Source organism: Pelodiscus sinensis, chromosome 1, assembly GCF_052426305.1.
Source record: "Pelodiscus sinensis isolate ZL-2025 chromosome 1, ASM5242630v1, whole genome shotgun sequence".
NCBI classification, from domain to species: domain Eukaryota; kingdom Metazoa; phylum Chordata; order Testudines; family Trionychidae; genus Pelodiscus; species Pelodiscus sinensis.
In genome coordinates this window covers 266,365,322-266,377,563 of record NC_143052.1, presented here as the reverse complement: position 1 = coordinate 266,377,563, position 12,242 = coordinate 266,365,322, and positions in this window count along the sequence as shown.

The window sequence follows — 12,242 nt, the reverse complement described above, 5'->3', positions numbered from 1 at the left end:
ATTGAAATCAGTGGAATGTTCTGTTGATAAATCAGTGGCATAATATGACTTAGTACAGGGCTGGGCCAGATGCAGCCCAGGGCCTGGATCTGGCCCACCTAACACTTCGATCTAGAATGTGGACGGGATCTGGCCACTTTCTAGTTATATCCTGCTGCCCATGCCACTGAATTTCCAAGTGATGGCTCAGACAATAGATACTATTTAAATGGTTTACAGCTCTTGGTTGCGGCACTACCGCAGAAAGGGCCAGAACTGCGAGCCCTTTAAATAGTTGCATCAACCCTGGGCAGCTGCTAGGCAACATGGTAGTAGTGGGGCCAGGAGCCATGAGACCCTTTCTGTGTTTTTTCTTCAAAGCCTCCAGTTCTAGACAACTCTGGGGGAAGAATAACAGAATCATAGAGCTGGAAGAGACCTCAGAAGGTCATCAAGTCCAGCCCCCTGCTCAAGGCAAGACCAATCCCAACTAAATCATCCCAGATAGGGCATTGTCAAGCTGAGACTTAAAAACCTCTAGGGATGGAGATTCCACCACCTCCCTAGGTAATCCATTCCAGAAATTCACCACTTTCCTGGTGATATAGTTTTTCCTAATATCTAACCTAGACCTCTCCCACTGTAACTTGAGACCATTACTCCTTGTTCAGCCATCCGCCACTACTGTGACCAGTCTCTCTCCATCCTCTTTGGAACCTCCCTTCAGGAAGTTGAAGGCTGCTATCAAATCCCCCCTCACTCTTCTCTTCTGAAGACTAAAAAAACCCAAATCCCTCAGTCTCTCCTCATAGGTCATGTTCTCCAGCCCCCTAATCATTTTGGTCACCCTCCGTTGGGCCTTCTCCAATGCGTCCAAATCCTTTCTATAGTGGGGAGCCCAGAACTGGACACAATACTCCAGATGTGACCTCACCAGAGCCGAATAAAGGGGAATAACCACTTCTCTGGATCTGCTGGCAACGTGCCTCCTAATGCACCCTAATATGCTATTAGTCCTCTTGGCTACAAGAGCACGCTGTTGACTTATATCCAGCTTCTCATCCACTGTAATCCCCAGGTCCTTTTCTGCAGAACTGCTACTTAGCCATTTGTCAGCCGATGGTCAGGGCAGTGCGTGTGTGTGTGTGTTACACCCGAGTCTTCAACTGCTGGGACACAAGGTCCCGTCGCAGCGGGCAGCCCAGGGAAGGCTGACGGGTGCCCCGAGTAGTTTAACGTCCGTGTCTTTGACCACTAGGACCAGGTCCCTTTGCAGTGGGCAACCAACAGGTTGACAGATGCCCCAGAGTTTACAGGGAGAACTTATTACACCTCAGATTTTGGCTGCTAGGATACATGATCCCTTCGCAGCAGGCAGCCTAGGGAAGGCTGAGAGATGCCCCTACGGATCTGTCCTCTGGGCACGACACAATCCAAATGCCCAGCTCTGCCTGTATCTGTCCCTTATGACCAGCTGGAGTTCTTTTAAATTGTGCTTGGTTCTATTACAGCAACTGAAGGAGTCAGGTTAAAGCTTAAACAGTTACAGGTTTATTAAAGAAGCTTATAAATCATATGGTTACAATGGCTATTGCTCTATTTCTTAACTGCTAGCAAATATAGATCTTAAAAATGGTTACAAATAAAATAAAGATAGAAAATAGAAATAATGGTACCAAGTGACAGCTTAATCTTTAAAGAGCTCTAAGTCTATGTGTACACTTAAGACAAAGGACACATCCAGGTACAATTTTTACCCCCTTCTGTGCCTCTCAATTCCAGTGTATCAGGTCAGGGCTGGTCCCTCAATTCCTAGGAAAGACGAATACAAGATGGGCGTCCCCGTGGAACCTCGGGAGGCCAATTATCTAACCCGACCAGCAGATAGATGGTAGATTGACACTCAGAGTAAGTGTGCTGCTGGACCCATCTTTATACCCATAGGGGCCTATATCCTCTTTCTTATCTAAGATGCCAAATTGTGTTGGTCCGTCTTTGTGACACCAGTTCTTACAAGGGAGTTTCAACTTAATTTACACTTGTAAGAGAGATAACTAAATTGTGAGTACTGGACATTCTTTACTAGGCGGAAGATTCCTCCCCCCGGATGAGTGTGTGTTCGTATCAATATAGGTTTCAGTCAAAGGCACTCCTCGGCAGCCTCAAGGTCAACAATTGGCGTATCTCTGTTTATAGCCATCCAGGGTCACAGCAGCCAGCATATCCAGGCCTCCTGTCAAGGCTTCAAAGACTATGCTGATTTTACTGCTCTGTGTGCCCTGTATGCTTCCAGGCAAGCAAAGATGGATGCTATAGGTGGGGGTTCCTGTCTGGCTACACCATTCGGTCCCCAGCCTGTAACAATGCTTGGGATTCTTCCGTCCCAAGTGCAGGACTCTACACTTGTCCTTGTTGAACCTCATCAGATTTCTTTTTCTCCAATCCTCCAATTTGTCTAGGTCACATTGGACTCTATTTGTGCCCTCCAGTGTGTCTACCTCTCCCCCTAGCTTAGTGTCATTTGCAAACTTGCTGAGAGTGCAATCCATTCCCTCATCCAGGTCATTAATAAAGATGTTGAACAAAATCAGTCCTAGAACTGATCCTTCTGGCACTCCACTAGATACTGACTGCCAACCTGACATCAAGCCGTTGATCACTGCTGGTTGGGCCCGACAGTCTAGCCAGCTTTCTATCCATCCCACAGTCCATTTATCCAATCCATATTCCCTTAACTTGCTGGCAAAAATACTGTGGGAGACCGAATCAAAAGCTTTGCTAAAGTCAAGGTATATCACATACACTGACTTTCCCATATCCACAGAACCAGTTACCTCATCATAGAAGCTAATCAGATTGGTCAGGCATGACTTGCCCTTGGTGAATCCATGTTGACTTTTCCTGATCACTTTCCACTCTTCCAAGTGCTTCAAAATGGATTCCTTGAGGATCCCCTCCATGATTTTTCCAGGGACTGAAGTAAGGCTGATGGGTCTGTAGTTCCCTGGATTGTCCTTCTTCCCTTTTTTAAAGATGGGCACTACATTTGCCTTTTTCCAATCTTCCAGCATCTCTCCCGATTTCTATGAGTTTTCAAATATAATGGCCAAAGGCTCTGCAATGACATTTTCCAACTCCCTCAGTACCCTCGGATTCATTAAATCCAGGCCCATGAATTTGTGTATGTTTAGCTTTTCTAAATAGTTCCTAATTTGTTCTTTCCCCACCAAGGGCTGTCCACCTCCTTCCCATACTACGTTGCCTAGTGCATTTGTCTGGGAGCTGCCCTTGTCCGTAAAGACAGAGGCAAAGAAAGCATTGAGTACTTCAGCTTCTCCCACATTATCTGTCACTAGGTTACATCCCTCATCCAGCAAAGGCCCACCCTCTCTGATCACCCTCTTATTGCTAACATGCCTGTAGAAATCTTTCTTGTTACCCTTTACTTACATCCCTTGCTAGCTGCAATTCCAGTTGTGATTTTGCCTTCCTGAAAACTCCCCTGCATTCTCGAGCAATATAGTTATACTCTTCCCTAGTCATCTGTCCAAGTTTCCACTTCTTATAAGCTTCCTTTAAGGTGACCAAGGATTTCTCCGGTAAGCCAATCTGGCAGCCTACCATATTTGCTTTTCTTACTGTGCTTCAGGATGGTTTCTTCCTGTGTCTTTAATAAGGCTTCTTTAAAATACATCCAGCTCTCCTGGAGTCCTTTCCCTTTCATTTAAGCATCCCAGGGAATCCTGCCCATCAGTTCTCTGAGGGAGTCAAAGTCCAATTTTCTGAAGTCCAGGGTGTGTATTTTGCTACTCTCCTTTCTTCCTTTGGTAAGGGTCCTGAACTCTACCATCTCATGAGCACTGCTTCCCAGGTTGTCAGGCACCTCTACTTCCCCTACTAGTTCCTCCCTGTTTGTGAGCAGCAGGTCAAGCTGCTCATGGCCCCTGGTCGGTTCCTTCAGCACATGTACTAAGACTTTATCCCCAACATTCTCCAAAAATGTCCTGGATTGTCTGTGTACTGCTGTGTTTGTCTCCAAACAGATGTCAGGGTGATTAAAGTCCACCATGAGAACCAGGACCTGTGATCTGGAAGCTTCTCTCAGTTGTTTGAAGAAAGCCTTGTCTACCTCATCCACCTGATCCAGTAGTGTATAGCAGACAACAACCACAACATCACCCCTGTTGCTTCCACTTCGATACTTAACCCTTAGACTCTCAACAGTCTTTTCTACCTCTATATACTGGAGCTCCGAGCAATCATACTGCTCCCTCACATACAATGCAACTTCTCCTCCTTTACTCCCTCGCCTGTTCTTCCTGAACAGATTATACCCTTCTATGACAGTGCTCCAATCATGCGAGTCGTCCAACCAGGTCTCCGTTATTCCAATCAAATCATAGTTCTTTGACTGGGCCAGGGTTTCGAATTCTTCCTGTTTGTTTCCCAGGATTCTTGCATTTGTGTACAAACACCTTAGATAACCAGTTGATTGCCCTACCTTCTCTGGCTAGTCCCAAGTCCCACCCCTTCCACCTCAGGCCCTGCTCCTTCGGAAAGGTGGAACTGGCCAGTGAACATATACCAAAATTCATTAAGGGCATGTCTTGACTACAAGCCTCTTTCGAAAGAGGCATTTTCTAAAGAATCTTTAGAAAAAGCCTCTTTCGAAAGAGAGCGTCTAGACTGCAATCACTTCTTTCGAAAAAAGGCATTCTTCCTTGTAAAATGAGATTTACTACGGTTCAAAAACCGCTGCATTCTGTCTATTCAATTTTGAAAGAACGTTGTGGCAGTCTAGTTGCAGGGGAAATTTTTTCAAAAAAGGCCATTTTTTTCGAAAAAAACGTGTAGTCTAGACACACCTTATGTGGCCTTTCTGAAAAAAATGTTGGCCACCCCTGGCTTAGTATTTTGTACTTTTACAGCACTTTGTATGCAAGGACCTAAGAGACCCTTTCAAAGACACTTAAATTTATCCTCGTACACTTAAATTTAACCTCTGTCAGCAAAGCATAATAATTTATGAATGTGCTCCCACCTTAAAAGGTAGAAAAGGCCTTATAATATACCTTGTCTTTGTTTCCCCTTGCCAACACTTTATTCCCTTTCATTCCCAATACAATGTCATTTCCTCTCACTACTGCAAATCTTCAGCCACTTGCATCTGAAGGGCCTCTATGAACTGGCAGTTCGATAGCATATCCACTTAGGTTTAGTAGGGGAGTAGCAAAGGGCTTTGGCCCTGAATTTCTTTTCTCTCTGCAAGGAGCAGAGACTCTGGGCTGTGATGAGATGGAGGCCTAATCTGGATTATTACTCTACCCTTTCATTTCCTAAATTGAAAGGTGATGAGAGGTTTGCTTGTTTTTTCACATGTGGAGAGAGACACAGGGTGGAGGAGAAGTTGAGCCCAATGGTTAAATGGGAAAAGGTTTTTCATCTAGCTTTTTTCTATTTTTGTTTTCTCTCAGAACTAGTCAAAGGTTTGTGCTGAGACCAAGGCAAACAATTTAGTTGAATGTAAATCAGAACAACTGTTTTGAATCTGCTATTTTATGGGACACTATTAGGACCCTTAAACATGTAGGATACTCAATTCTGTACTGCCCCTCTAGGCAATAGAGCTGAACAAAAAAAAATCTTAATGTAAGTATTTGAAAGCATATGCCTGGATTTGAATTCACAAAATGAATCAATTTATTGAAATTCAAAAATCCTTGAAAATATTCATGTTCTTTTTGCTCATGTAGCTCATTTTTAATGATGACTGTTATATGTTCAAGATTAATGGGTTGGTTCCGACTGAGCCACACATCCAATGTCTTTGGTTCTGGTTCCTTGACTTATTGAGTCAGTTTGTGTGGTTAGAAGTGTTAGCACAAATCATCTTGACTCATTTTCTTTGAGTGCATGGCTGCATTTTTTTTTAAGTGCTTGCCCTGGAACAGCGTGAAAGGATGGGAAAAAATAAAGGCTGCCTTTCTCCCACCCACCATCAAAGTTATCGATGATTTTATGAAGGCAGTGGCCTCACCTGACAAAACACTGTGGGGGCTAGCTTGTCCACCTACTACAGATGTCAGAAAAAAAAACCATTGGCACTTCAAAAGAGTATGACAGCATTATGAAAATGGACCATTAGGCAATACACTAGGTGTCATCAAAACAGTGTTTGGAAAGAGAGGGGAGGGAGTGAAATACATAATATGAGCCGTTAGTTCAAAAGGGCTGTTCTGTTTTCTTAGTTTTCTTACACAAGATAGAGGCTGCCCTCTTGAATAACTCAGTTATACCCCGATTTATTTGACTGAAAAAAATCTTCCTTTAAGCATACTACATTTACTAGAGTTGGTAAAAAATGGGTATGTCCATACAATAGGGATGTGTTTCGATATTATGATCATGTGCCCCAGTATAAGAGCGTAACGCAGAAAGGTGCTACTTATTTTTTTGTCCATATATTGTCCAAAGATTTATGGGCCTGAATTTGTAATAAAAAATGCTAAACTGGGGTCAAAATAAAAGAGTATTAAATAATCCTATGAAGTTGTAATTTTTGTTTTGTTTTGTTTAGCGGTCCATACTCTGCTGTATTCTGTACAGAACTACAATAGACATAAATTTGTGTCTAAGACTTTACAGTCTAAACATTAGCAAAACATAACAAATGTTGACAGGAAACAAAAGTAATTTTTTGCCATTGAGGAACTAACTTCATTAATAAAACCACTACAATGGAATCTATCTATCTATCTACCTATATGATTCTGAGATCAGAATTTGGTGCTTATTTAGAGGAAACAAAATGAAGTCATTTGAGCTGTTCAGTTTCACATAAGTCTGAGCACATAGTGAGCTTTGATCTACACTATTTTGAAAACAGGAGTACATTAAAGCACAGTAAGAAACTTTTAGTATGCAGTAGCAGGGCCCACACAGACATCTAATGTGTGGCAGACACTGCAGGGTTTATTTACACCTCAGTTTGCCACCAACTAAACAGTCATATAGACAAGCTCTATAGGTTTTGATCAATTCTGATTTGATAAAAATTAGTTCACTTTTGCTACAATTAATTACTGGTGGTGATGGGAATGTACAGATGGATAACAAAATACCTATCATGCAATTAATTACATATTTTATAAGAAACCTGGCAAGTAATATGATTCATGGGTTCCATGTTAGCACCTCATTTATAGTCTTGGGGCATTCCATTCATTCCTTGTCAAATGATGATTTCCCCTTGTCTTTTATCTTTGTTAGATTTAGCATGGGCCCAGCAAGGAGTTTTTAGCAATGTGGGCCAAAGACATGGACTACTGTGGAGCTTCAGGAGCATGCAAAAATTCTGATAAGTATGTATCCAAAATACTGTGCTTCTGAACAGTTTTGACTTTTCCTCAGTTGTTCAGTATTTTAGATAATTTCTGTATCGTTTTTAGTTTTATAGTGTAAAAATCATTAACCAAACAAAATTCATATCTGATCATAATCCAACATATGGCATCAAGAACAGAAAAAACATCCATTTAGAGCTGATTACATTCAGTTTTTAACTACTGCACTGATGATCTAACCCCAGTTTACTGTAACAGATGGGAACAGAGTGAATAATTAAACATTCACAGTACCTGTCAACCTTGTTGCATGTTCAATTATTTCAAGTAGTAAGCCATATTTTTCAAACAAACTATAACTTAAATTTCATTTTGGGTGTGTATCTGTGTATATTTTCAGGCAACATTTGTTTTAACATTTTAATATTGTTCACAAAATTTCAGACATTGATATTTGATTCCAAGATTAAATTTTTATTGATATTGGAACTTGAATGCCTTAATGCAGGGGTCCCCAAACTTTTTGACATGGGGACCAGTAAATCCATTCATGAGCTTTTCGAGGACCAGTAACATTCATTTCCATATTTGCATATTCATTAAGCAAATGATGAATATTCAAATACATTGTTTCTGGTCTTCCCAAAGCCCCCAGTGCCAGCTTTAGCAAAGCTTTTGATACGGTCACCCATAATATTCTTGACAGCAAGTTAAGGAAATATGGATTGGATAAATTGACTGTAAGATGGATAGAAAGCTGGCTAGATCAGGGTTTCCCAAACTTTTTACTTTAGTTGGAACCCGGTTTTTTTCAGTACTGTTTTTCACAGCCCCAAAATATAAAGGCATATAAAAAATATTTAAAAATGAATAAATTTTCAGTGTTTCACCCAGCTGACTCCTGCGCCCAGCCTGGGCCAGGGCTTGGGGGACCCAGCTCTGCATGGGCGCTCCAGGAGGCAGGAGCAGGAGCAGATTGGGGGTAGGGTATCTGGCTAGGAGGGAGGGTGCAAGGAGGGGTAGGGTTACCAGGTGTCAAGTTTTGTCCCAAACAGTCCGGTATTTGAGGACTCTGTCCAGGAAACAAATTGAGAAAATACCGGATATACAGCATGTCCGGTATTTTCTAATTAGGTAAGTGTTATTATTATTAGGTGTATCGGTCCGAAGCTGTGAACTGCCTGGCTGGTAGATGTGCTCACGCAGCATGAGTGTGTCTACCAGCCAGCCAGTTCACAACTACTCGAGAGAGGATATGGGGGGGAATGCAAAATGGAATCCCTGGGGCCAGACTCACTCGTGTGCCCGGGTCTGCATGTGCCCAGGTCAGTCCCACTTCCTGCCAGCCAATTTGCTCTCCCCCCACATTCCCCGCTTCTCCTCCCAATCTCCTCTGCCCAGCCCACTGCCCCCGTCCAGCCCTGCTTCCGTCGCCCTCCTGTACCGATCTCCGCCGGACAGCCGCACTGCCCCCAACCCTGCTTCCCAATGGCTGGTGTCCTTCTTCTCTCCCGGCAGCCACTCTGAGGCCTGGTATTTTTTTCCTGCGGCCCATAGTTTGGGAAAAACTGCCTTAATATAAAGCTGTGAACCAACTAATTCCTTGCATTAAAACATACAATACTCCAGTCCCAGAGTGTTGGGTTTTGTGTGTGTGTCAAGGGGAAAAGTTTGGTGTGTGTTTGGTTTCATTTACAAATAGACTAAGAATTTAATTTATTTGAACAGTAAAGATTAAAACAGGCTGCACTTTGAAGGTTTCTGATCTAATTTAGAAAATATCCTACAAGCCTATTTAAAAGAGCATGTCTTATATTCTACTCTTCCCCAATGGAACATCTTATCACTTTACATACTGACAGGCTTTAAAATCATGGACACACATTGTAAAATGAGCTGTCTTCATCAAAGCAAAGCTGCTTCCTATCTGAATGGAAGCCAGGCTGAAATGGATGCACCCTGTAAGATGATCATTTTTAGGATGATAAGGAATGAAACTGGCAGCCTTTTCCTCTTGCAAACTTGGATTACATTTATGCTTCAAGATAAGCCTCACTGTTGCATTTGAAAATGCAATAGAAGGCAAGGCAAATGATGTGTACAATAAAAAAAAAACCCTCTTATTTAAATTCATGTTTTCTAGGAAATGAGTTGCTATGATGATCCCGTAAAATAGTGTTATGTCTGCAAAAAATATTATAGGAACACAGATTGACAAGTTTAGCTTGTGCACACGGGATGACAGAAAAAACAGCTATTTTTATGCCTCATATATATATATGAGAGTCTACACATTAAGATGCTGTAATTTTAAGGTTTGCACCTCTTATTATTTGCCAAGGCTGAAATAGATGGCTCTTAATTGAATAAAGACATAATCTAAAGCCCATTAAAATCAATATTTCCCCCCCACACTTTTTCTTGACTTCAGTGGACCTAGAATCTGTCCTTAAATCCAGATTTTTTGTTCTACTGGTAGAAAAGCAAGTAGCAGAGGAGCATAGTGTTTTCACTCATGATGAAATCTTGAATGTTAAAGCTTAAACTTTGTACATTTCTCTGTTATCATAGTACTGAATACCAAAAAATGTTTGTGATAAACAGTAAATTAATATTATACATCACAGGGAAACATGAAATTCCATCTTCCCCTTAGTATAAACCATATTTTTATCCTCTCTGGATACCAAGATGTAAGACCTTAATACTGCTAGTGGATTGGATTTGCACTACAATGATTATCTATATGTTAAGTAGGGCTGAGAGACTACATTTTGTGAAAACTGTTTTTGGAAAACTGGGGTTTCAACAAAACAATTGTTTCTCAGAATGTCTCTCTTTCCAAATTGAAATTTTCAGTTTCAAACTAAAAACTTTGCTTTTGTACTTTTGAGAAAAGGTGAAATTTTCCAGAATTCCTACCAACATTAATATTAAATGACATGCTAAAGGAGGAGAATGTTGGGTAAGATGGAATTTTTGGATGAGTGTGGTAGTGATTCAGAATTAGGAAACTTTTATTTGTACCTTTTTGGTATTAGTGTATTTTTAATGTTGCTTGTTAAATACTCGTGGGCATATTATGATAGTGGCTGAATACAAACAGTAGAAAGCAGGCTACTTAAACTTGGTGAATACTACCCAGAGAGGCATAAGGATCTTGCATAAAAAGGGGGTTTTGCGCGAAACAGAAAAGTCCACACTGCATGTTTTTGCGCAAAAACCTCTTGCTCAAAAACGGATCGGAAGAGACTATGCAAATAAAATGCAAAAAAATGCTATTCGGTGCTTCATTTGCATTGCCCTTCCACAAAAAAAGTAGTGTAGGCATAGCCTCAGGTTCTTTCTACTAGAGTCTGCTGGTGCTTGCTCCTCTTAGACTCTGGGTAGCTGTCCCACCATCCTCTCAACTCCTCACATGCCCCCAACTAACTGCACAGAAACTCTTTTTATACCCAGTGTCAATTGCTTCTTTAATTGGGCCAGGAGTTCCTTGGCTCATCTGACTCTGCAAGTCCGCTTAATTAGCTTCAGGTGCTTAATTGCCCTGATTGATTCTAGGAAGTTATTGCTGGTTCTGGACTAGCCCCTGATAGTTTATCCTGGGAACAGAGATTTACTCACTCTGATGTCTATATATCTCCCGTCACTCCATTGTACCCTTTTGGCCTGACACTCTTACAGTATATAAAATGAAATATAAAGCCCTGGTAAAAGTAAGTATGGGAAATTTAAATGGGAAATGGGAATTTTTGTAGTTCATTTTAACTTAATGAGGTGTCTTACATACTTGTACAAATGTGTGTATTAACAGATCTCCATGTGATCTTTTATTAAATTTGTACAATTCTGTTTATTTGAATCTGCTCCATTATTGCATACACTTAAGCTCACATTTCTTATATTAGCATGAACCTATTTTATGAATGGTATGTATCTCTTCTGATGAGTGTTGTCTTATAAATGCTGTTGGTGAGAGTACTGGAAAGCAAATAAGGGCAACTCAGACAATAGTTCTACAAAATAGTTGGGGCATGATCATCATATATAAAAAAATCGGCATGTATTAAATAAGTAGACATCTTTCTGTTTGTTGACAGAAGCTAATTGACATTGCAGTTTTCTTTTATACACATTTTAAGGAGAAAAAGTGAATTTGTTGAAAAAAATTTCCATCAGAAACAATCTTATGGGATTAGCTATAAACCAGAGTTACATAAAATTACCTACTTTTCATAGAGACATTTTAACATCAAAGAGTTTGGAAGTTTCTATATGATTCCAATATGCTTCCGAAAGCATAGATGATTATTCAAGTTATCCAAAACTTTGAGTATTACCTTCCCATTTGAGTACCTCAAAATCTCCCGCAGCTGTATCTATCTTCATATCAGGTGTCACCATCTCAAAGTTTCTTCCTCCTCTGACCACTGTTCTATTTCAGGGAAATACTCCACAAGCAGCTTTTTATGTATTATTTTCCTTTCTCGTTCCCTGGTGGGGCCAGGAAGGTTTTGAAGGATGAAAATGGATTCCCAATTTCTTTCTTTCTTTCTTTCTTTCTTTCTTTCTTTCTTTCTTTCTTTCTTTCTTTCTTTCTTTCTTTCTTTCTTTCTTTCTTTCTTTCTTTCTTTCTAACAACAACAAAATAAGAATCACATTTCTCTAAGTGCATGCAAGAGGACTACTCAGATTTGCTTTATCTCCCATTCTGATCATTTGTTCCAGGTTGAAAAAATGTTAGCTCTCTAGCCTAATCAAGCTTGGGTCCCTATCAGACAGGTCCGCCTTGGGCAAGGCAAGCAAGGTGGTTGTGTTGGGTTCTGCACATTCAAGGCCCCCCGGCCCCACACAATCAGGGCCCTGTGCTGCCCAGCTCCTGGCCCCACCCACCTGGCCGCTCACTCACTGCCCTAACTG